Raw genomic sequence first — 24,421 nt, 5'->3', positions numbered from 1 at the left:
CGGGGAGAGGAAGGCTCCGGGCGCGGAGAGGCCTCACAGGGGCAGCCAGGAGCCGTCCACTGGCCCCAGCTCTCCACGGAGAGACAACTGTGGCTGGGGTTCCTGAAATCCAGGCACGCACGGAGGGAGCCCCCTGTGATCACCCCACTGCCAAGACCAGGCAACTCCAACAAGGTGCGGGGCCTGACCTCTCCAGCTCTCATTCAAAGCCTGCCCTGGCGCTGTTCTCCTGTACCTGCGCGGGGATGAGGGGGCCAGCCCCTCTTCCACTGCACACAGCTTGCCTGCCTCAGGCCTCACTCACTTTCTGGCCTCCTAAACAATTCTAAAGCCTTACTCTTTCTCCCATAGACGCCTTCCCTTCACCCCACCCGTCCCCACGGACTTCACTCTTCATGGCCCCTTCAGAAAGAATTTTCCAGGTTTTTCATTTCATTAAGCTGCTTTGAGAACCGTGTTCTTATGTAAGATTTGACTCTGTGATTCAGCTCCCACTGCTTGCATGCCTGCTGTGTGCCAGACCTCTCCTGTCAGCAACCTCAGGAGACAGCCACTATCACCCCCATTGTACAGATGGGGCAAACTGAGCTCAGGGAACTTCATAACTTGTTCAGGGTCACAAAGCCAGAAATCAGGTAGGCCTAGCTCTAGATTCAGGCAGAATGTGAGTACAAAGCACTGATCGGGAGACCTTGGTTGCAGGCATTCCGGCGCTTCCTCCGTGTGGCTGCTCTTGGCTAAGTCGCTCCCGTTCTCAGGGCCTCGGTCTACTGGGAGAGAAATGGGGATAATGATAGTGTCTCCTTCCCAGGGCAGCTGTGGGGTCTGCAGAGAGATGGATGTGGGGCTGGGCCCACAGGCCAGCCCATCCCCCTGGGGGAAATTCTGGGTTACAAGAATGCCCCCTTCATCTCCAGGTTACAAGCACTGACTCATGGAAACTGAGTTTTCTGTGTCCCCTACACCCCAGGCCTCTCTTAGAAACAACAGCAAATCCCCCATTTCCTTCTGGCATATGGGCAATACCCTCAGCCTCTGGGGTCCTCAGCTTCCCCTCCGGGTGCACATACCCCTGACCCTCTATTGGGCTCCACCCCCTTCCCAGGCTCTCAGGGATCTACTCCCTCTCTTCTCCATTCAAATGTGCTCTCAGAAAAGCCACTCTGGTCCAGTTGAATATGAATATGAATACATTCAAGTTGCCAGCGTGATCTTCCCAAAATATGCATGTTCTCAGCCGGAGATTCTGGACACTTACCGGTTTGGGGTTTTATGCCCCTCCTCCTCCCCAGGCAGAAAGGCTGGTCATGCTCAGCGTATCTGGAATTCAAAATTTTTATATTTTTATTGGTTTATTCCCCCGCCCCCACATCCTGAGCTGGGGGAGAGGGTTTATATGAGCCCACTAATTAACAGAGAACAGAAGCCTTTTTATTTCGTAAATAAAAGCATAGATACACTGTATGAACAGAAATGCAGCATGTTCTTTGGAGAGTGTTTAAACTTTTAAAAATATTCCCCCCAGGGTCTGGGCAGGTGAGCCCTGAGGGGCTTTTCCAGGGGGAGACCTTGGTTGCGGGGAGCTGGTTGTCTCTCAGGGAGGAAGGTTCCTTGGGCTCTGAGTTGGACCCTCCTGCAGTGTGGCAGTCCAGCTCGCAGTCGCCCCTCTGTGCGCATTCCGGCCCCTGCATAGCCCTTCCCGACATGGGCTTCTTTGCTGGGCCTCCCGGCAGAAGTTAGAGAAGAGCTAATGACAGCTGTCCCCAGAGTGAGTGCCTCTGGGCTCTGGTGTAGTCAGACGGGGCTGTGAGACCTTGGGCAAGTCCCTGGTCCTGTCTGGACCTCACTTTCCTCCATCTGAGGAATGGAAGGTGCAGGTGGAATCCGCCCTGCCACCTCCTCCTGCCCTGCGGTTCTAGGCTGCTGTTCAGAGGCTGTTCTGGAAGCAGAAGGTGACTCTGTAGGTGGCCAGACTTTGGCCTGCAGGCTTAAAGCCTCAAATCACATTTGGATGCAGGCTGCTTTTCATCCTCACAACATCACCAGTCAGACCCTACCTTTATACCAGTTTCACAGATGGGGAAACTGAGGCCCATATTTGATGTGACACCCAGACCCCATGAAGAAAGCCGGGCAGAAGTGACTCTCCCCTTTCTATAAATGTGGAAACTCAGGTCCTAAGGATTCTGGCAACTCTGTGACTGGCCCCAGCAGAGGCCAGGCCAGAATCTCACCAGGGACCTTGCTCGCCTAGGATAACAACTCCTGGGAAGCACAAAGTGCGGGCCTCGAAACGGGTGCAGGTTGCTGTGCCTCCGGGGCTGGGTTTTCCTGGCTGTGACCCGAGGCTAAAGGGATGGTAGTGTGAACACACTCAGAGGCGAGCCACAGCCCTGAAAAACTGTGACTCTGCTTCCTTGAGAGTCCAGTGGCCTGTGTGGGGCCATCTGGTGGCCGAGCTCCATCACTGCAGGAGCTCGCAAGGCCAGGAGGCTCAGAGTTTTCTGGTCAGATTTCCTGGAGTTTCCAGAAACAATCTGCAAGTTTTGAACTGGGATCCTGTGGCAGCCAGAATAATTTATAAGAAGCTGGGTTTGGCTGCTGGAGCAACTTCCACTCCAGCCCTGACACAAGAAGAGCTCCTTTCTATCCAGTCTCTAGGGGTCTCAAGTGCTGAGCTGCTGTGAGGGCAGCTCACGTCCCACCCCAGAGATCCCTCTGCCCACACAGTGATGGGGAGACTGAGGCCTTAGGAAGGCCAGCCCTCAATAGAGATCACACAACAAACAGGGAAGAGGACAGGCCCCAGGTGTGTGCAGCAAAGCCTGGCATCTCAGCTCACCTGCTGTGCAACCCTGTGCAAATTATACACCGTCTCTGAGCCTCAGTTTCTTTATTAGAAAAGGAGGACCATTGTGAACATCAAATAACAATGTGTGCAAGTTGCCTTGGACATGGTAAGGAGCTGCACTTATCATTATGATTACAGCAAATGCTTTTCATTGTTACTTCTCTCACGTCCACCATGGTGAGGGACCCTCTTAGTACCATTTCACAGACAGGACATGCACAGGACTTAGCTTGAATAGCATACCCTGGAATACATTCAGTAAATGGTCACTCGGAAATGCAAACACAGGAGGTACACACTGAAGGGCCATAGAGGCCCGATGCTGGAGGCCCACTTTCAGATGGTTCAGAGAAAATAACGAGGAAGCCAGGCACAGTGGCTCATGCCTGTAATCCCAGCACTATGGGAGGCCGAGGCAGGTGAATCACCTGAGGTCAGGAGTTCAAGACCAGCCTGGCCAACATGGTGAAACCCTATCTCTACTAAAAATACAAAAAATTAGCCTGCCTGTAATCCCAGCTACCCGGAGGCTGAGGCAGGAGAATCGCTTGAACCTGGGAGGCAGAGGTTGCAGTGAGCTGAGATTGCGCCACTGCACTCCAGCCTGGGCGACAAGAGCGAAAATCCACCTCAAAAAATAAATAAATAAATAAATAAAATAAAAATAAAGAGGAGAGAGAATGATGAAGCATAATTGAATAAAATGTCAACAATGGATGATTCTGGCTACAGGGTATATGCAAAGTCTCTGTTCTAGTATTTTGAAATTCTACCAAAAGTGTTTTAAAGTCCAGCTGTTTCCAAATTCTACCTTGTTTCCTCTACCACAGTCCTGGCGAGCCAGTGGAAATCCAGGCCTCTCAGAGTTCTTTGCTCCAGACTGGTGGCCCAGCCCCCGTGACTGTTGGCAACCGCCCTGCAATCCCCCATGGAAAGCCAGAGGTGCCCCTGCCCCGCAGCCAGCGTCACCTGGGTCCCCCATGGCTCCTCAGGGCCTCTCCTTAGCCTTCCCATTTCCCAGTCCCCCACCACACCCCTGCCCAGGTCCCGGCCAGGCTGTGGTGAGAGGCTGAGGTGGGGTTTATTTATAAGTTCCCGCTGACTATGAATCACTGGAGGAACTGCTCACAGACTGGAGACAAAAGTCTGGGGCCGCCTGGCCGGGAGGAAACACTCTTTAGATTCGACTTTCCCCTTGGCACAAGGCCCCCCACGCCTGGCCTAGCCGGGCTTTGCCAGCCCCTTCTGTTCTCAGAGGCAGAAGCGTGTTTGCCGCCAAGTTCTGTCGGCCTGTCCGCCTTGCTGTGTAAACAGGACCTGAGGCTGGCGGCCCGGCCCCACACTGGAAATGAGCCTGCCTTCCGCAGCCCGGCCACTTCCTCTTCACATCCGGAGACTTCTCAAAGTTTGAATGAGGCCTGGATGGGCAGGAGGGGAGAAGCTAAGGCCTTGCCTTGCTGTGGCCTCCATCAATTCTGATGGAGGATTAGTGGACAGATGGAAGGAGCAGAGGACTCCTAAGCAGCCATCAAAGCCCGGTATAAATGACCCCTCCTCTGGGACACCATCCCACTGCTCTGGGTCTGCTCCCTGTTGTAGTTCATAGTTTCGTTACATTCAGTAAACATGTACTGAGCACCCACTGCATACCAGGCTCTGTGCAAAGTGACTGTGAAGCAGGGGGGCATGAAGATAGATATCTTATTCATATTACCTAATTAATTTTTTTCATTCAACTATGAGCTTCTTAAGGGCAGAATTAATGTCTGATTCAGGATCCACCTGATCATACAAAGTGCTTAGTATGGTGACTGCATGTAGCAGAAGCTCAAAAAGTTTATGTTGCATTGACCTGGTTACACTAGGGCAGCCCAGTTTCCAATCCATTTCCCTTTCGGGGGCTCAGTCGCCAATCTAATTTGGCACCCTGTGGCCTAAGAGTCATGTCCTCTCTTGAAACAACATGGTTTCCTTCTGTGAATAGCTCAACCCGGGTTTCCATCTGAGTAACTTATAATGTAGGTAATTTGATTTTAGGAGCTACTAGAAAACCCTCCGAACCGCACCCTGCAACACCTTCCCCACTGCTCTGAGATGCCTCCAGCATGGAGGCTTTCCTCTGGCCGCACGTTGCCCTCTCCACAGTCATCCGTCTGACCACGAAATCTCCTTTCTGGTGGGAAGCATCCCAGTTAAATGAAGGGAGTTCACTCTGAGGGGATGGCATTATATGCCCATTTTACAAATGAGAAAACTGGCTCAAAGAAGTGACTCACAGGCCAGGCATGGTGGCTCACGCCTGTAATCCTAGCGCTTTGAGAGGCCGAGGCAGGTGGATCACAAGGTCAGGAGTTCAAGACCAGCCTGGCCAACATGGTGAAACCCTGTCACTACTAAAAAATTAGCCGGGCATGGTTGCAGGCACCTGTAGTCCCAGGTACTTGGGAGGCTGAGGCAGGAGAAACGCTTGAACCTGGGAGGCAGAGGTTGCAGTGAGCAAGATCATGCCACTGCACTCTGGCCTGGGCAACACAGTGAGACTCTGTCTCAAAAAAAAAAAAAAAAAAAAAGTGACTCGCTTGATCAGGGCCACACAGCTGACACATGAGAGAGTCCAGTTTGGAGCTCAGCTCTCTGTAGCGGACGTCCAGGATTTTCACATGCAGCAAAATTCCCTCCCCTTATTTGATGCCATCTTCAAGCAGGAGGAAAAGAGAGAAAACTATGCTTCCTGGGGGAAGGCAGAATGGAAGTCAAACCCAGAAGCTTGTAGTACTAGCTGTTCCAGGCCATGCTCAGTGCAATCTTCCCATCACTCTATTGTTGTTATTCCCATTTAACAGAAGGCAAGACTGAGGCTTCGAGAAATTGCAATGGGTTACAGAGCTGGTGATGGCAGCCAAGACCCTCAGCAGGCCCCCAGCTGTATCTGGACAGTCTCGGATTTGGGGTCCCTAGGTTTGGTGCAGGAGTTCCATGGAAAAGCCAGACTGATGGCCAGGGACACCTGGGCAGAATGGTAGAAGCCCCAAAGCTGTCATCCCAGGCTCACATGTACACGTGCTCACATGCATACATGCACACACCAGAAATGCAATGGAGCTGCCCTTGGGGAGTAAATGTATTGCTTTCAATACAGTGTCTTCAGAGAATTTTAAAAATCCCAGTCTCCAAAAGAGAATCACTCTCTGGATAAATAACTACCTATCGGACAGAAATGAGCAGAACTCATGGGGCTGGAAGACTCTGGCTGCAGCATCTGGGAGAGCTGTTTGGCTGCTCTCAGGGGAGGCTGTGGAGGCCTTCAGTCATCTGCCTGTCCATCCAGGGGGTGTCACTGTGCTGACCACCGAGGGCTGGACAGGGGAGAGGCGTGGCATTTGCAGCCAGAAAGACAGATGTGATGCAGGAGTCTCTTGTAAAGAAGGGGCAGGAGAGGGGCAAACGTCTGAAGGGCTTCTTTAATCCAATAGTTTATATTTTATCTGCCTCAAGCCTTTTGCAAAAGCTCTGTACAGCTGAAAAGTCCTCCTCATTTTCTCTAATGGGAAGCTGCCCCCTCCTCCGCCTGGCTCTGGAAGCCTCCCCTAGAGGAATTGGGGTCACCAACAGAAGCTTAACTCTCAACCACTTACTAGCTTGGGGGCCTTAGGTAAATCTGTCCAATAATCAGTTTCCTTATCTGCTCCTCTATAAAATGGGGATAATATGAGCAATTGACAGAGCTGTGTCGGGGGTGAAATAAGACATGAGCTATCTTAATAAGGGGAAGTGTAAGTAAAGAGAGGATCATTGTGGAGACCTGCACTGGTCTCATTGCTTCACACAAGAGGGCTCTTCTTTATCCCTAATATTCTAAAGTATTGAGAGAGGAGAGGAAGGGTAAGAGGGGATGCTATATCCTGTTCTTCATCTGTACCTTCCTCCCTTCTCATTCCTCCCCATCTGTCCCTGCTCATTAAGCCTAGTAAAACGGTGTGCAGTCTATCAGTTCTTGCTGATAACCTAAAGTGATTAGGCCTAGGGGCAGGGAAGGGGACTCAGTGACTCCTTCAGGTCCTGTCTAGCCAGAGAATTCTGGAGATAAAATTCCCTGAAAGAGGTCTCCTGAAGCTTCTTGCTTCAGCCAGTGGACAGGGGTTTTTTTTACATCCCTGTCCCACTTAACCTTCATAGCCCCCCTTTGAGCTAGCTCTGTGTGCCCCATTTTACAGATGAGAAAAATGAGGCTCAGAGGAGCTAGGTAACCTTCCCAAAAACACTAGACTAGGAGGTGGTTTTAAACCGAGGATTCAAATCAAGAGGACAAGCTCACTTGTACTAGTTTCAAGTTCTGAGTTGTACAAGTTCTGAGGTCTTGGTATCCAGGAAAGACCTGGCTCTGAATCCTGGCCCAGACTCTTATGAACTGTGTGACGTGGCACCAGCTCCCCTGAGACTCAGTGTCCATCTCTGTGAGGAGGAGACACTCCACTGGTTGTTGGGAAACTTCATGAGACAACAGATGGAGACCCCCAATGTAGCACTTGTCATGAGTGGGCCCGAATCAATGTTTGTAGGCCATCCCCACTCCTGGGGTGTTCCCATTCTTAGGACTGTTCTTTGTCAGTGATGACCTCAGTGTCCCAACCAAAGCAGCAGGCAAGGAGATTTGTACCAGCTCCAGGTGCAGGGGGCTGGCTGGAAAATGTAGCCCCATTAGCCACTGAGCCCCAAAGTTTCTGAATGCCAGTGCCTGGTGTGGCACCCACACAAAGTGGGTGCTGGGTAAACATTGTTGAATGAATGGATGCTGGTTGGATGCCAAAAGGTTGCTGTTCTAGGGGACAGTGGGATGGTCTGTGTGGAATGAGGGGCTATCCTGGAATGGCTGAGGGGTGAGTTCACTGGGCACCGCCTACCGGAAGCACACTAGCTGAAGAATGCCTGATGCCAGCCGGCGGACATTTCCTGGCTGGCAACAGTTTTCTGCCTCCTCTTCTCCCTCCTCCTCCTCCATTCAGGTCCCCAGGCCCAGACCCCTGGACTGGCTTCTCTCCCTGCTTCAGGTCCCACCCTGGGATTGGAATGCCTGTAGGTCAGCCTGGGAATGCTCACCTCCCCAGGACCCAGGACCATCTTGTCCATAGCACAGTCAGAGGAGACAAAGCTGCTGTTCTCTCCAAAGTCTACCTCTTCCCTTAGGGGTCCCCGGAACCCCACTGGAACTCTCCACAATTTGACCCCTTTTCCATCAGTCTGGCTCAGCCTAAGCCTGGCCCTGAGGTCAGACCAACCCCACCTGGAAAGGGATGAAGTCTCATTCCTCAGCGGACGACACTCTGGCACATCAAGAGCTGCTAGACCACTATCACGGACGCTTGGTCACCCATAAGACATGGGGACCACACCGTACAGAAGATACACACCGCTCCAGAGACAGAGCACTCCCAGCAGCCCCTGTGTGACCAATGGAGGTTGCAGGGGACTGAGGTTCAGAGTGGTTAAAGCGTTTTTCGCTGCCAGAGGTCTAAACTGTGGCTCCCGTTTCAGCCACAGTCTTTAGGCAAACCCCTCTCTGGGTCGCTTTCTCTCTGAAACATGAACAGAAACGGCTCGATCAGCCTTCTGCCCCTTCCAGCCTTCTGTCTAGAAGTACATCTCGCTCCCCCAGCAAACCCACCCCATACACGTACTTGTGCAACTGCCTGCAGCCCCCCAACCCTTCTCTCCTGTGCTTTTTCTGCTTTGGTGACAGATTCTTGAGTTTTAGCTCAGGAGTATTAATAATCTCTCACTTGCATTAACCAGTACTGTGCTAAAAACCACACACAATATTTTTTATTTCATTCCCTACAACTATTTTAGAGATGAGGAAAGTGATGCCCAGAGCAGATACTTGCCTTGCTCCCATAACTAGCCAGTGGCAGAGCTGGGATTTGAACCCATGCCTCGGCAGGGCTGTGTCTGACTCCCTTTTCCCTGCTTCCTTGGCATGGGCACGGGGCAGACACAAATCAGATGCTTAGTAAGCCTTTGTGGGCATGAGTTAGCCCTTCTGAGGTCTGATGAGGCCTTTTTTATTATTTTTTGTTTGTTTGTTTGTTTTTCTGAGACGGAGTCTCACTCTGTGGCCCAGCCTGGAGTGCAGTGGTGCGATCTCGGCTCACTGCAACCTCTGCCTCCCAGGTTGAGGCAGGCTGAGTTCAAGCAATTCTACTGCCTCAGCCTCTCAAGTAGCTGAGACTACAGGCATGAGCCACCACACCCAGCTTTTTTTTTTTTTTTTTTTTTTGAGACGGAGTCTTACTCTGTCACCCAGGCTGGAGTGCAGTGGCCGGATCTCAGCTCACTGCAAGCTCCGCCTCCCGGGTCTACGCCATTCTCCTGCCTCAGCCTCCCGAGTAGCTGGGACTATAGGCGCCTGCCACCTCGCCCGGCTAGTTTTTTGTATTTTTTTGGTAGAGACGGGGTTTCACCATATTAGCCAGGCTGGTCTCGATCTCCTGACCTCGTGATCCGCCCGTCTCGGCCTCCCAAAGTGCTGGGATTACAGGTTTGAGCCACCGCGCCCGGCTTTTTTTTGTATTTTAAGTAGATATGGGGTTTTACCATATTTGCCAGACTGGTCTCAAACTCCTGACCTCGTGATCTGCCTGCCTCAGCCTCCCAAAGTGCTGGGATTACAGGCCTGAGCAACTGTGCCTGGCCTTTTTTCTTTGAGATGGACTTTTTGCTCTGTTGCCCAGGCTGGAGTGCAATGGCATAATCTCAGCTTACTGCAACCTCCACCTCCTGGGTTCAAGCAATTCTCCTGCCTTAGCCTCCCAAGCAGCTGGGATCACAGGTGCCCACCACCATGCCCGGCTAATTTTTGTATTTTTAGTAGAGATGGGGTTTCACCATCTTGGCCAGGCTGGTCTCAAACTCCTGACCTCAGGTTTCCCAAAGTGCTGGGATTACAGGCATGAGCCACCACACTTGGCCTGATGAGGCCATTTAAATGGAAGTCTTCTGAATCCAGGAATGGTGGCTCATCCCTGTAATCCCAGCATTTTAGGAGGCCAAGGCGGGTGGATCATTTGAGGTCAGGAGTTCGAGACCAGCCTGGCCAACATGGTAAAACCCCGTCTCTACTAAAAATACAAAATTACCCAGGCATGGTGGTGGGTGCCTGTAATCCCAGCGACTCAGGAGGCTGAGGTGGGAGAATTGCTTGAACCCAGGAGGCAAAAGCTATAGTGAGCCAAGATCACACCACTGCACTCCAGCCTGGGCAACAGTGCAAGTCCCTGTCAAATGAATGAATGAATAAATGAATGAATGAATGAATGACTTCTGGAGACAAAGCCTTTCCCAGGGATGGGTTGGACCTTCAGACCCACAGCAGTACCAAATCAGAAAGGACCTCTGCCTTCCTGTACACTCTGGTGGTCACCAGAGTTGGGGACCTCAGTTTCCCCAACTATAAAATGGGAATAATAATCACACCCACGCCTTGGGGATGGCCTGAGCCCCACTGAGGCCAAGTTGCTCTCCCTCCACTGGGCCAAAGCAGCAGGGCCCTGCCAGGTTCGGGAAGCTAAGAGTAGGCACTGCCCTGAGCCACTGAGACAGGCTGGGAGTCCCCACCCCCACCTGCATAGCTTCAGCACACGTGGGGACTCGTGCTCACGTCACAGCCACACCTCTCACTCTGCCCGCCAACCCAAACCTGGCTGGCTAAAGGGGCTGCAGCCAAGAAAAAAGCTGGCCTGTGGGGATATTTGCTCTCCAGGGCTCAGCGATTGTGGAGTAATGACTACAGAGGCCAGCAGAGTCAAAGGGGACTCTGTTCTCTGAAGCCAGGGCTCCCACGGCTGGCTACCCACAGCCTGAACTCAGGCCGACAGAGCTGTGGCTCTGGGCCTGGCACCAGCCACCAAGCCTCACACTTGACCTCATTTAATCCTTATGACAACTCTGCCAAGGTGGTTCTACCATGTGATTCGACAGACGAGTAAACTGAGGTGCAGGGAGACAAAATGACTAATGTAAGGTCCCGCAAAGAGTGAGGGACAGACCAGGTCTGACGCCACTAACTATAGCACCAAGACCTGACCATAACCCATTTCATGGGAAGCCCCCAACAAGGCTGCATTGGATAGATTTGAGCACCTACCATGTGCCAGCCTAGCTACTTTGCTTGAATGTTGTTCAACCTGAAATTGAAAAACCTGGCAGGGCACCGTGGTTCACTCTTCTAATCCCAGCACTTTGGAGGCTGAGGTGGGTGGATCACTTGAGGTCAGGAGTTTGAGACCAGCCTGGCCAACATGGTGAAACCCCATTTTTAGTGAAAATTCAAAAAAATTACCTGGGCATGGTGGAGCCCGCCTGTAATCCCAGCTGCTTGGGAGGCTGAGGCAGGAGAATCACTTGAACCCGGGAGGCAGAGGTTGCAGTGAGCTGAGATCACACCACTGCACTACAGCCTGGGCAACAGAGTGAGACTCCGTCTTAAAAAAGAAAAGAAAAGAAAAGAAAAACCTAGAGAAAGAGGCATCACTAGCCACCTCATACAGATGAGAAAACTAAGGTTCACTCAAGATCCATTTCAATTGTCAGCAGACCCAGGTACTCTTTAATAGCTGAGACAGACCCCCTTCAACCCTTCCTTCCTTCCATGTTAGAAAGAAAGCAGATGAACTACTATCCTTTTGACTCGCAAATATTACCCCTGTGCATGCAAACTGTCCTGCAAAGTACAGCTGAGTCAGGGCTACTCATCCTTTTTGGGTTTTGGGATGGGATAACCTGGTCCTGTCCCTTTTTCGTTGGCAAGATCATGAGTATTCAGCTCAATGAATTCTCAAAAAGTGAATACAATGGTATAACCTCTGCTTCCAAGGTTCTGCTTTTGAAAATGAGTATGTTCCCCTGAGCAGCACAGAGGCACTTGGGGAAGCCAGATTGGGGGATCAGGCTGGGCTGCTCTGCCTGGGAAAGAGGTCCCTGGGCATCAATGTCCTGCCAGATTTGGGCACCTGAATGAGTCTTGTCAAGAAGACTGATTCACAGGGCTCTTGTCGAACTGCTGGCATTTAGGTCAAGGAGGTCTGGGGTGGGGCCTGAGGGTCTGCATGTCTAAGGAGCCCCCAGTGATGCTGATGCGGCCACCCTGGCTTCTCAGTGTGGTCCCGAGCACGCAGCATCAGCCTCACCTGCAGCTTGCTGGAAATGCAGAATCTCAGGCTCCACCCTGGACATAGTGAGCATCAGAATAGCTGGGAGCATTAAAAGTGATTCAGGCCCCATCCCCAGAGCTCCTGATTTAATTGTCCCAGAGTATGGCCAGGGCATCAGCATTCTTGATTGCTCCTTGACCTCCGATGCACAGCAAAGGTTAGGAAGCTCTGCTGTGGCATCGCGAGTCCACGGTGCTGGGAAGGACTGACTTTTCACCATTTTACCTCCTCCTTTTATGGAGGAAGAGAAATATGTCTGGGGTCACATCATGTAGTAATGAACTCATCAATTTTTTTTAAGGAATATATAAAATGTGTTTACTTGCACATTCATAAAATACATTTACAAAGCTACACAAGAATCTAATAACATGGGCAGCCTGGGGGAAGTGAATTGGGTGGCTGAGTGACAGGGTGGCATAGAGTATTTTCACATTTTTTATTGTAAACTATGAGAGGGAATTATTTTTTTTTTATTACTATTGCTTTTAAAATATAGAGACGGGGTCTCACTATATTGCCCAGGCTGGTCTCAAACTCCTGGGCTCAAGTGATCTCCCTGATTGGCCTCCCAAAGTGTTGGGATTACAAGCATGAGTGTCTGTGCTAAGCCAAGACTGAATTATTTATTTTTAAAAATTAGACAAAAAAAGCATTTTTAGGAATTCTTCTGAATAAAATGGGTGTTATGAATTTAAATCACCCATCGCATATGGCAGAAATAGTACAAGAAACTGACACAAACTTATATAGCCACCTGAGGGCTGGTGTCACAGGCCAGGTGACGGGGTAGAAAACTCCAAACACAGCTCTCCCTTTGGTTCCCAGGTCTCTCCACCCATCACAAACCAGCTGTGTGTCTTTTGGTAAGCCATTAACCACTTTGGGCCTAGTATCATTCATTTGTTCAGTGAATGGGAGGGGTTTCTTTCTTTTTCTTTTGAGATGGAGTCTTGCTCTGTTACCCAGGCTGGACTGCAGTGGTATGATCTTGGCTCACTGCAACCTCCACTTCCAGGGTTCAAGCGATTCTCCTGTCTCAGCCTCCCGAGTAGCTGGGACTACAGGTGTATGTCACCACGCCCAGCTAATTTTTGTATTTTTAGTAGAGATAAGCTTTCATCATCTTGGCCAGGCTGGTCTCAAACTCCTGACCTCAGGTGATCCACCTGCCTCGGCCTTCCAAAGTGCTGGGATTAGAGGCATGAGCCACCTCGCCTGGCCTAGAAGTTTTATTTAATTATGTTTTCAACTTTTATTTTAGATTCCAGGGTACATGTGCAGGTTTGTTACCTGGCTATATTGCATGCTGCTGAGGTTTGGATTACCAGTGATCCCATCCCACAATACTGAGCATAGTACCCAATAGTTAGTTTTTAACCCTTGCCTCCCCTCCTCCCTCCCCACTCTAGTAGTCTCTTCTTTTGTTCCCATCTTTATGTCCATGAGTACCCAATGTTTAGCTCCCATTTATAAGTGAGAACATGCGGTATTTGGTTTTCTGTTCCTGCATTAATTCACTTAGGATAATGGCTTCTAGCTGCATCCATGTCACTATAAAGGACATGATTTTGTTTGTTTGTTTATGGCTGCATCATCAAATGTTAAAACAGGACGTCACTTTGGCATTAGTTCAGTTGATTCAATCCAATCATATTTTTGCATTTAGAGAAACTGAAGTCAAGGGGAGACAGGACAGCTTCCAGGGACACTAAAATCTAAGACTTCTCTCCAACTTACCTTCCCTCTCTCAGTTGCACCTTCTCTCCCTGCAGGGATCAGATTCTAGACCTGGCAAAGGACAGGCCCTCTACATCTCTTGCTCTTCAGCTGCAGTTGGCAAAAAAAACCTTTCTCCTTTGGATCTCTATATGTGGACTAAGGACCTTCACAGTCTCCAGGGCTGTAGTGTTAAAAATGCAACGAGTCAAGGAACCAGGACTCCATAAAGGGAACAGTAATCATTGTTACCATGTAGATGTTAAAAATTAAAAAGAAAAAAAAATAAATAACTGGGCATGGTGGCTCACACCTATAGTCTCAGCACTTTGGGAAGCTGAGATGGGAGGATCGCTTGAGGCCAGGAGTTTAAGACCAGCCTTGACAAAACAGTGAGACTTCATCTCTACAAAAAAATTACAAAATTAGCCGAGCATGGTGGTGCACGCCTGTAGTCCCAACTACTCAGTACAGAGGGCTGAGGTGGGAGGATAGCTTGAGCCCAGGAGTTTGAGGCTGCAGTGAGCTGCGATCTCACCATTGCACTCTGACCTGGGTGACGGGAAGAGATCCTGTCTCAAAAAAAAAGAAAAAAAAAAAAAAAGAGACATCTCAAGAATAGGAAAGAGTACAAAAGGTTCATAAATATGAGAGATGTTCAACTCCACTTACATTTGAAGAAATATAAATTAAAACACTGTGATACAACCCTCACCTACAGGATAAAGATTTTTTAAATGGTCAGGTCTTGGTATGGGGAAATAAGCAAATTGCAGTTGGTGAACATGTAAATGTACAAAAATTTGAGTTTGGCAGTTTGATGATATCTATAAACATTTTAAATATGTATATGCTTTGATTCAGCAATTCTACATCTAGAAAGTTACCTTGCAGATAAATTCACACAAATGAACAAAGATTAGGTACAAAAGGCCCTATCAGCAATTTTTGCAATAATAGAAAACTGAAAATGAATCAAATGTGCATTAATGTGGTCAAAGAGTGAAGGGATCTCACAAATGCTGACTTGGAAGAATATATGTATTGTAGAATAGTATGCAGATTCTGATCTTATTTGTACCAAAAAAGCATATAAATGTGTGTGCAGTCCATGTATGCATAGAAATGTCTGCAATGATGCACCAAAATATTCATATTAGACAATGAGATGGAGGGGAAGGGAGAGTTTTCACTTAAAAAAAAAATCTTGGCGAGGCACAGTGGCTCACGCCTGTAATCCCAGCACTTTGGGAGGCTAAGGCAGGTGAATCACCTAAGGTCAGGAGTTCCAGACCAGCTGGGCCAACATGGTGAAACACTGTCTCTACTAAAAATACAAAAACTTAGCTGGGCATGGTGGCAGGCGCCTGTAATCCCAGCTACTTGGGAGGCTGAGGCAGGAGAATCGCTTGAGCCCAGGAGGCGGAAGTTGCAGTGAGCCGAGATCGTGCCATTGCACTCCAGCCTGGGCAATAACAGCGAAACTCTGTCTCAAAAAAAAAAAAAAAAAACTCATATAATTCTGCAATGTTCACACAAAAGCACATTCTACTTTTGTTGTAAGTCATTTTTAATCCAATTGGGTTTTAGTTAGTATGATTTCACTGGTTGCTGGAGACAGTGCTAGGTTTTCTTGTGAGTGGTGGGCAACATGCTACAACTTTCTCAGAAGAACATATAAGAGTCTCATTTATTTTATTTTACTTTATTTATTTATCTTACTCTATTGCCCAGGCTGGAGTGCAGTGGCACAAACAGAGTTCACTGCAGCCTCAACCTCTCTGGGCTCAGGTGATTCTCCCACCTTAACCTCCTGAGTCACTGGGACTATAGATCCACACCACCACACCCAGCTAATTTTTTGTAGAGATGAGGTTTTGCCACATTGCCCAGGCTGGTCTTAAACTCCTGGGCTCAAGCCATGTACCTGTCTCAGCCTCCCAATGTGTTACAGGTGTGGGCCACCATGTCTGGATTTTTTTTTTTTTTTTTTTTTTTTTTTTTTGAGACAGGGTCTCACTCTGTCACCCAGGCTGGAAGTGCAGTAATGCAATCACCACTTACTGCAGTCCTGACCTCCCCAGCTCAAGTGATCCTCTCACCTCAGCCTCCCAAGTAGCTGGGACCACAGACAGCATCACCACACCTGGCTAAATTTTTTTTTTTTTTTTAATTTTTAGTAGAGACGCAGTCTCACTATATTGCCCAGGCTAGTCTCGAACTCCTGGGCTCAAGTGATTTTCCCACCTCAGCCTCCCAAAGTGCTGGGATTACAGGCATGAGCCACTATGTCTGGCCAATATGTCTTTATATCAGGCTCTATTTGTCAGCTTACTCTCAGAAGAAAATTAGGACAAGAGACGAAGGAAAGGGCAATGGTGGTAAGTTGAGTACGTAATGTCTTATAATATCATGGAGCTACGTGAAAGCCCCACCATGTCACCTCGCCATCACTCCAAGGTTCAGGGGGCTGTGAAGGTTTCAACCCAAGTCTAAGGGGTGCAGCAGGGCCTCAACTAGAGATGGAACCTCTTTTCCTCAGAGCTTCAACCAGCAGTTCTGCTTGGACCCAGATAACATTGCATCCTAGAAGTCTTATCATTTGCTCAGTTTGCACACTGAGAAGGAGCACACGCCTGCAGCACCTCCTTCTGCAGGTGAAGGCAGAAGGGCTGGGGACGGGAGGAGAGATGCTTGTTTTTGTGGGTGGCAACAGAAAGTTGCCCCAGTCACCAGCTGCCAGAAGATGGGTCTGGGTCTCATACAGAATGAGTGCCCACCTGCCATGCTCCCATGCCGCAGCAGCTCCTCTTGGTCCCTTTCAGACCTCCTGGGCTTCTCATGTCCCTCCCTCCTCCCCCATCAGACCCTCTTCCCTAGACACTGTGGGGCATGCTCCCCATGGAGGCACAGGGTATCAGAGCTGGGCTGAGCCGAAGACCTCCTCAGCCAATCCCCTCATTTTATAGTTGGGAAAACAGGCCCAGAGAGGAGAAGGAACTCACCCAAGGTCACCTAGAGAGTTTATGGCAGAACTAAAACTGGGTCTTCGGGAAAACGTCACATAGTTCCTCCCCACCCATTCCCTACACTTTACTAGATATGTCTGGCTCCCCTTCTCCAGTGCCCCATTTGTTATTCGACAGATATTTTTGTTGTTGTTGTTGTTACTGTTGTTGTTTTTGAGACAGAGTCTCACTCCATCTCCCAGGCTGGAGTGCAGTGGTGCAATCTCGGCTCACTTCAACCTCTGCCTCCCAGGTTCAAGCAACTCTCGTGCCTCAGCCTCCCAAGTAGCTGGGATTACAAGTGTACACCACAACGCCCAGCTAATTTTTGTAATTTGTAGAGACGAGGTTTCGCCATATTGGCCAGGGATATCCTGGCTTCAAGTGATCCACTCGCCTTAGCCTCCCAAAGTGCTGGGATTAAAGGTATAAGCCACCATGCCTGGCCTCAACAGATATTTCTTGAGCACCTACTACATGCCAGGTTCTGTTCTAGGCCCTGATGATACAGGAATGAACAAAACAGACACAACTCCTAGTCTTGTGGAACTCACATTCTAGCTTAATTACATGACCTACCTGTTACCTCTGTGAGGGAGACACGCTGTCCCGCGGCAGCCAGGAAGGCCTGGTCAGCAAACGGACACTGCCCGTGTCTCTGCCCTGCAGGAGAGAGGGCCTCGTCCCTGGAGGAGGGGCATCAGCCGAGAATAGGCAGCAAGGGCTCCCTGTGCCCAGCTCTGTGGGAATAACAGACCCCTGCCCGAGAGGATCATCTCCTTTGATTCTCAGAACCACCCTACACACCAGGTACTCACATCCCCGCTTTACAAGCAAGGAACTGAAGGCCCAGCAACATGGGGCAAGTAAGCAGCAGGACTGGGCCTTCTGCTCCCTCAGACGGGGGGTCCTGGGCCCTGCTCAAGTAGAGCAGGGCTGGGGGGCAAGAGGAAATAAGGAGCTACTGCCCCTGTCTGGGGATTCTGGTACCCAGAACAGGGTTCCTAACCGTGAAGTGGGTACCAACCCTTTTTGTGATACTTAATTAAAACCATGAGCCCTTTATGCTACGTGTCTCCCTCACACCACTTTGCATATAAATTCCCTGAAGCCCATCCTTGCCCTACTCTGGGCAGGGCTAGACCTTCTGGGGGACCATCTCCTAATGGGAGGAGGAATCACACTGTGGAGTTGAAAGGTCAGTACACTAACGCCACCCCCACCCCACCCTGAGAGTCTCTCCTGCCCCTCCTGGGAACCACCCATTGAGGGGTCTGCAGGCTGCATCCCGGGAGGCATCGCTGGCCACACGGTGCTACCCAGACGGGGTGTGAGCGCCCCCTGGGGGCGGCTCGTCCACATGTCCCAGGAAACACTCTACCCAACCCATCCCCACCCCCAGAGTTTAACTTGATGCCAACATTTGGACAAGAAAAGCTATCATTCAAAATATTGTTTTTAAGTTAAAATGGCCACAGATGGCTGTTACAATGCAAACTATGGCCCAAATGTTAGGAGAAATCCTGGAGGTGGGAACAGTATGGAGGGCTGAAGCGGGTCTCACCGAGGAGTCTCATCCCCCAAAACCAGCTCCCAAGGCCTGGTCTGCCTAGCACCCTGTTCCAAGCACAAACACGAAGTGCCCTTGACCCTGTCCTCCCGCTACAGGCCAGCCATGCCAGGCTGGGGGAGGGAGAGAGAGAGAAGGAAGGAGAAAGATATGAGGACCAGCTAATCCCAGTTCACCCAGGACGTCCCAGTTTCATTTTTTTATCTTAATTTACTTTGAGACAGGGTCTTGCTCCATCACTGAGGCTGGAGTGCAGTGGCATGATCTTGGCTCACTGCAGCCTTGACCTTCCTGGCTTAAGCAATCCTCCCACCTCAACCTCCCAAGTAGCTGGGACCACAGGTGCATGCCACCAAGCCTGGCTAATTTTTTTATTTTTTACAGAGATGGGTTTTTTTTCATGTTGCCCAGGCTGATCTTGATCTCCTGGGCTCAAGCAATCCTCTGCCTTGGCCTCCCAGAGTGCTGGGATTATAGAGGTGAGCCCCCTCGCCCAGGTTATGTCTGTTTTAGGACTGAAAGTTCATCTTCCCAGGAACTACCCCACTCCAGTCCTGGGCAAACCAGTCTGCCCCTTCTCCCTGCGTTGACCAGTGAAAGTGTCATGAGCAGCATAAACTCAGACATAACCAGGTCCACACACATTGTCTTTCCACAGGGTCAGACTTTTATCGATGTTATTTCAATCATAAAAGCCACGAGCGCCATGGAGTTCCCAAGGAGGCAATGCTCCTTAGCACTCTCGGTTCACTTGGTAGTCAGAGCCGTGTGCACACAGGCTCGAGCCATTCAACAAGTCAATCGACACTGCAAACCATACACTGTAGTATACTTCATATAGAAATGTTATAGATTAAAATTTCACACCAAACAGTAACATTGAACATCAAAAGAAAAGGGGAGAGGCTAGGCACGGTGGCTTATGCCTGTAATCCCAGCACTTTGGGAGGCCGAGGCAGGCAGATCATGAGGTCAAGAGTTTGAGACCACCCTGACCAACATGGTAAAACCTCGTCTCTGCTAAAAATACCAAAATTAGCCTGGCGTGGTGGCGGTCACCTGTAACCCCAGCTACTCGGGAGGCTGGGGCACAAGAATCACTTGAACCTGGGAGGTGGAGGCTGCAGTAAGCCAACATCACATCACTGCACTCCAGCCCAGACAACAGAGCGAGACTCTGTCTCAAAAAAAAAAAAAAAAAAGATGCCAGGTGTGGTGTCTCACACCCATAATCCCAGCACGTTTGGGAGGCTGAGGCGAGCAGATGACCTGAGGGCAGGAGTTTGAGACCAGCCTGGCCAATGTGGCGAAACACTGTCTCTACTAAAAAAGCAAAAATTAGCCGGGCGTGGTGGGTGCACCTGTAATCCCAGCTACTCGGGAAGTTGAGGCACAAGAATCGCTTGAACCCAGGAGGCAGAGGTTGCAGTGAGCCAAGATGGTGCCACTGCACTACAGCCTGGGTGACAGAGCGAGACTTCGTCTCAAAAAAAAAGAAAAGAAAAGAAAAAAGGAGAGAGGAAAAAGGATTAATGAATCAGTCCTGGCCTAATCCGGATAGTCATTAACATCTTGCAAGGAAGACTCTTTGATTTGGGCAGAGCCTTCAGGGGCAGATGCTGGGTGCTGATCACGAGTGGCAGCAAGACAGGGTCTGTCAAGACGGCTGTGTCTAGGTGGTGGAATCTTGCTCATTTTATGGTCCTTGAATCCTCTGTTGAGGACTGATAGCAAAGGGTGATGCCCTTATCTGTTTGGGTGTTATCTCTATTGATTAGGCAAATATCTGGACCCTGTTGGTTTGATGCCTTTTGAAATGTAAGGTGGAGTCCTTTTCTTTTTTTCGGGGGGCGGGTGCAGAGTCTCACTCTGTCACCTAGGCTGTAGTGCAGTGGTGCAATCTCGGCTCACTGCAAGCTCCACCTCCCAGGTTCACGCCATTCTCCTGCCTCAGCCTCCCGAGTAGCTGGGACTACAGGCACCTGCCACCACGCCGGCCAATTTTTTGTATTTTTAGTAGAGATGGGGTTTCACCGTGTTAGCCTGGATGGTCTCGATCTCCTGATCTCATGATCCGCCCGCCTTGGCCTCCCAAAGTGCTGGGATTACAGACGTGAGCCACCACATCCGGCCGGTGGAGTCTTTTTCTGAGATGGAGTTACTTATGCCAAGGTGCTCTATACAAAAAGTGAAGGCTTCCAGAGCCTGGTGGGGCACAGACTCCCATGGCCCTGGGAGATTGAGGCTGACTAATGATGTCAGAGCAATATGAGAACTGTCCACAAGAAAGAGAGAGTGGAAACCACCTGCATACTTAGAGCCTCAGAATACTGCCCCCATCCCCACCCCATCAGCAGAGCAGCCAGGGACCAGAGTGGGTGCTCTTCCCATGCCAGTGGTCTGTCCCTAGGAGTCCAAGGGAAAACCTCCCCACTTCCCTTGCTGACCCTTCATCCCTCATGCTGCAGGGAGGAGAGATCATGGAAATCATCAATATGAAATCTGAGATGTCCTGGGAAGCTGCTGAACCCAAGGGTCCAGGAACCAAGGAGAGCTGCACCCAGAGTGAACCCCCTAGGACAGCAGGAGACCTAGAGGGAGAATTGGTGGGGATGGGGTTGGGTAGATGCATGTCAAGACAGGGCTGTGAACACCTCACAGAAGTGTCTGGGTGCCGCCAATGCCCAAGTAGCAGAATGACTCTTGGGCCCCTAGAAACAGCACTATAATCAGGAGAGAGCCACCTGGTCTAACCGAGACCACCTCTTGGGGCAAAGGGGAAGAATTCAAACCACCTGAGATTGAGTTTGCGCATTTCCCTCTTCTGCTTCCCCTCCTCCAAGAGGGCTTGAACTGACGTTAAGTAAAATGATAGAAAAATAAAGTTCTAGTTCTCACTCACCTAAGTCACTGGCCTGATGCTCCAGCTACATTGCCAGGCTCACTCCCTGAAATTCTCCCTCCCTGTTCCCAAACTCTGAGATACAAGGTTCTGGAGGAAGGGGAGAGACACTGAAGGAAAGATGAGCTCCCATCAGGAGGCACATGTGCATCACTGTCATGGGGGTTGGAACATGGCTCTGCCACTTAGCAGCCGCAAGCCTCTATCAAGCTCACAACGCCTCTGAACCTGGCTCTTCTCATCTGTAAAACAGGGAGAATGAGCCCCACCTCAGAGAGCTGTGAATGGGCTGGTTCAGATAGTGTGGCGCACTCTCGCCCTGAGTCAGTCTTCAGTTTCTCCCTCCGCCAGCGGCCTCCATTTGCCCATCTGTACCACGAGAGGCTGCACCAGTTGGTCACGAGGTGACCTTCTAGCTGTATGGTTAGTTGGCCAGGCCAGGCTGCCTGTTACCAACACGGTGTTCCAGTCTGAAACAGTGACTTCTGCCAAGAGCACAGCTCAAGCTCAGGAGGGAGGTGTGTACCTCAGCCCTGATTACATCCTGCTGAAAGCTCCGGCTGGCCACGACCAGGCCAGTACCCACCGCACACCTGTCACAATGAATGACCCTTTATACCAGGCCTGTCCTAGAGACCCCAGCCATCAACCCAGTGCCCCAGACAGCCCCCTGCACCACCCTTAGTCTGGGATCCCCTTCCCACACCCACACACATTTTATAAGTGACTGAGGGGAGGGTGCTGGTGTCTGAAGCCACAGACAGGTGAACTGGGTTGCCTGCCCAGTCGCAATGTGCAGGCGTATGAGGGGCTCTGCGCCTGGAAGTCAGGCCTCCAGGTGGACAGAATCCAGCCTCTGCAGCCCCTTCTCCCAGGACTCTCCTCAGAACCACTCAGAGCCTGGGCATTCCAAGCAGAAGCAGGTAGATATGGGCCTTTGCACCTGCAGTGCCCACCTTGTTAGTTCTAGGGCAAGGGGAGAAAGGGGGCATGAAAAAGGGAGGGATGGAAGGTGCTGAAAAGAAAAGAAAGGACACCCAGGTCCCCCTCCTAGAAACCTTCCTGCTGCCCCCAGCCAGGACTCCACAGGGTTCCAGAGCATAGCTTTCCCGTTCCAAGCTGTGCTGACAAGAGCCCACTCCCCTGTCCTCCAGGGTAATGAGCTGCCTGCAGCGCACATGCGCGCACACATACACATGCCTGGTGCAGACACCTGGTTCTCTTCTGAGGACCCATGTCAAAACCTCTCCTTTCATAACCCTTGTACACAAAGGGCTGCCCATTCCCCGCTTCCTAGACAAGACTTGGTTGACTCCTGTATGCCCAGGACTCTGAGCATACACCAAGCTTCTAACAGGTATAATCTCCCTTCACTTCTACCCTGGGAAAGAAAAAAGAAAAGAAAACCCTTGCAAGTTTAATCCCCACAGGACCTTCTATTACACCTACATTTTTGAGGGTGAAGGGTTGGGGGTTAGGGTTAGGCAGGACCTGATCTGTGCAGTACAGGGGCCACCTGCCATGTGTGGCTTCTGGGAACCCAAGGACGGCTCCTGCAAATGGTGATGTGCTGTGAGCATAAACCACACACCGGATCTGGAAGACTTGGTAGAAAAAAACGTGAAATATCTCATTAATGATTTTATATCAATTACATGTTGAAATAACATTTGAAATATAATGGCTTCCACAATGTATATTATTCAAATTAATCCTATTTTTACTTTTTAAATGTGGCAGGCCGAGTACAGTGGCTCATGCCTGCAATCCCTTTGGGAGGCTGAGGTGGGCAGATCCACCTGAGGTCAGGAGTTCAAGACCAGCCTGGCCAACACGGTGAAACTCATCTCTACTAAAAATAAAAATTAGATGGATGTGGTGGCACGTGCCTGTAGACCCAGTTGCTTGGGAGGCTGAGGCAGGAGAATGGCATGAACCCGGGAGGCAGAGCTTGCAGTGAGCCGAGATCATGCCACTGCACTCCAACCTGGGTGACAGAGCGAGACTCCGTCTCAAAAAAATTAAATTAAATTAAAATAAATAAATAAATAATTTTAAAAATAAAATAAATGTGGCTACTAAAAATTCTACATGTGGCTCACATTATATTTCTATTGTCCAGCCCTAGGTTACACTATTCCCTCCCCTCCTAGCGCTCTGAGGGCAGTAAGGGGCCGTTGGATGGGGAAGGCAGCCGGAGACAGATTATGAGAGGCCTTGAATGCCAGGATGAGGGGCCTGGAGGTGCCCTCCGGGCAATCGGGGGCCACAGAACTGGGGCGTGATTCTCATCAGGCCAGCTCCATGTGCACATCATCTGGAAGACAGCTCCCAGGCCGGCCCACTGGAGCGAGGAGATGGGATCAGAAAAATGGTACTTTCCAGTGGGAATGGGAGACAGGAACGGCAGGCGGAGAGAGCTATCTGAGCAAAGGTTCAGAGGCAGCAGAGTGGGGGTGCTGGGGGATTAGAGACGAAGGAAACAGAGACAGGTTCGGAGAGTGGAGGAAGAAAAGAGGGTAGGAAAGAGGAGATCAGTCAAAACTAAAGAACAGAAAGGAGATCAGAGATGCTATCTTGGAAGGAAGTGGTCAGCACAGTCCTCCTCATCGGAGCCTTCCACCCTCAGGCTTTCAAGAAAATCTCCCAACCCCATTCCTACCACAGGAAGGAAGGCCCAGGTACATATCAGCCTCCCTCGCCCCTCTCTGAGCCCAGCGCCCCTGAAGCCACCTTAGCTGCCTGTGTCGGAGGCTGGCCCAGAGGCAGGCTTGAAACCCGTGAAGGACAGAGAGGAAGAGCGGCAGCCTTGGGGCCAACCTTTGCCCCTCTTCCTGCCCCGAGATGACCCCAGTTCCTGGCCCAACTTAGAAGGGTCAGGCTCTTGGGAAGGCCTGTTTCTAATTTAGGAGAAGCCGGATCTTCAAAGGTCTTGGACTTATCAGGAAACAGAGCCCAGGGGTCCACCCCTTCCTCCTTTATTCTGGAAACAGGCACCCAGCAGTAGGGACAGGTGTTAGCATCATGGCCAATGGCCTCCCAGGAGGCAAAGATCCAGACAGATGAAGGCATTGGTGCTAGTGCCTTTTCTGCCTATCAGAGAATTTGAGAGGATAGGATTGAGGGCTACAGGGCCACATTGCCTATTTTTGTACAGCCTGTGAG

General features: G+C 50.3%; 1 long non-coding RNA gene across 1 annotated transcript in view; it reads right to left on the bottom strand.

Annotated features, from left to right (window-relative positions):
• Nucleotides 1-690: 690 nt before the first annotated feature.
• The window catches only part of LOC140710386 (uncharacterized), a 39,196-nt gene continuing 15,465 nt past the window's right edge, over nt 691-24,421 (bottom strand). Inside the window, exons 2-3 of the long non-coding RNA XR_012091359.1 lie at nt 1,259-1,320; nt 691-770 (exon numbers count right to left, since the gene is read on the bottom strand). This is a non-coding gene — a long non-coding RNA (uncharacterized lncRNA). The remainder of the gene's footprint in view (nt 771-1,258; nt 1,321-24,421) is intronic.

The sequence above is a fragment of the Chlorocebus sabaeus genome, chromosome 26, assembly GCF_047675955.1.
Source record: "Chlorocebus sabaeus isolate Y175 chromosome 26, mChlSab1.0.hap1, whole genome shotgun sequence".
Classification (NCBI taxonomy): Eukaryota; Metazoa; Chordata; class Mammalia; order Primates; family Cercopithecidae; genus Chlorocebus; species Chlorocebus sabaeus.
This window is presented reverse-complemented; position numbering and strand designations above follow the sequence as displayed.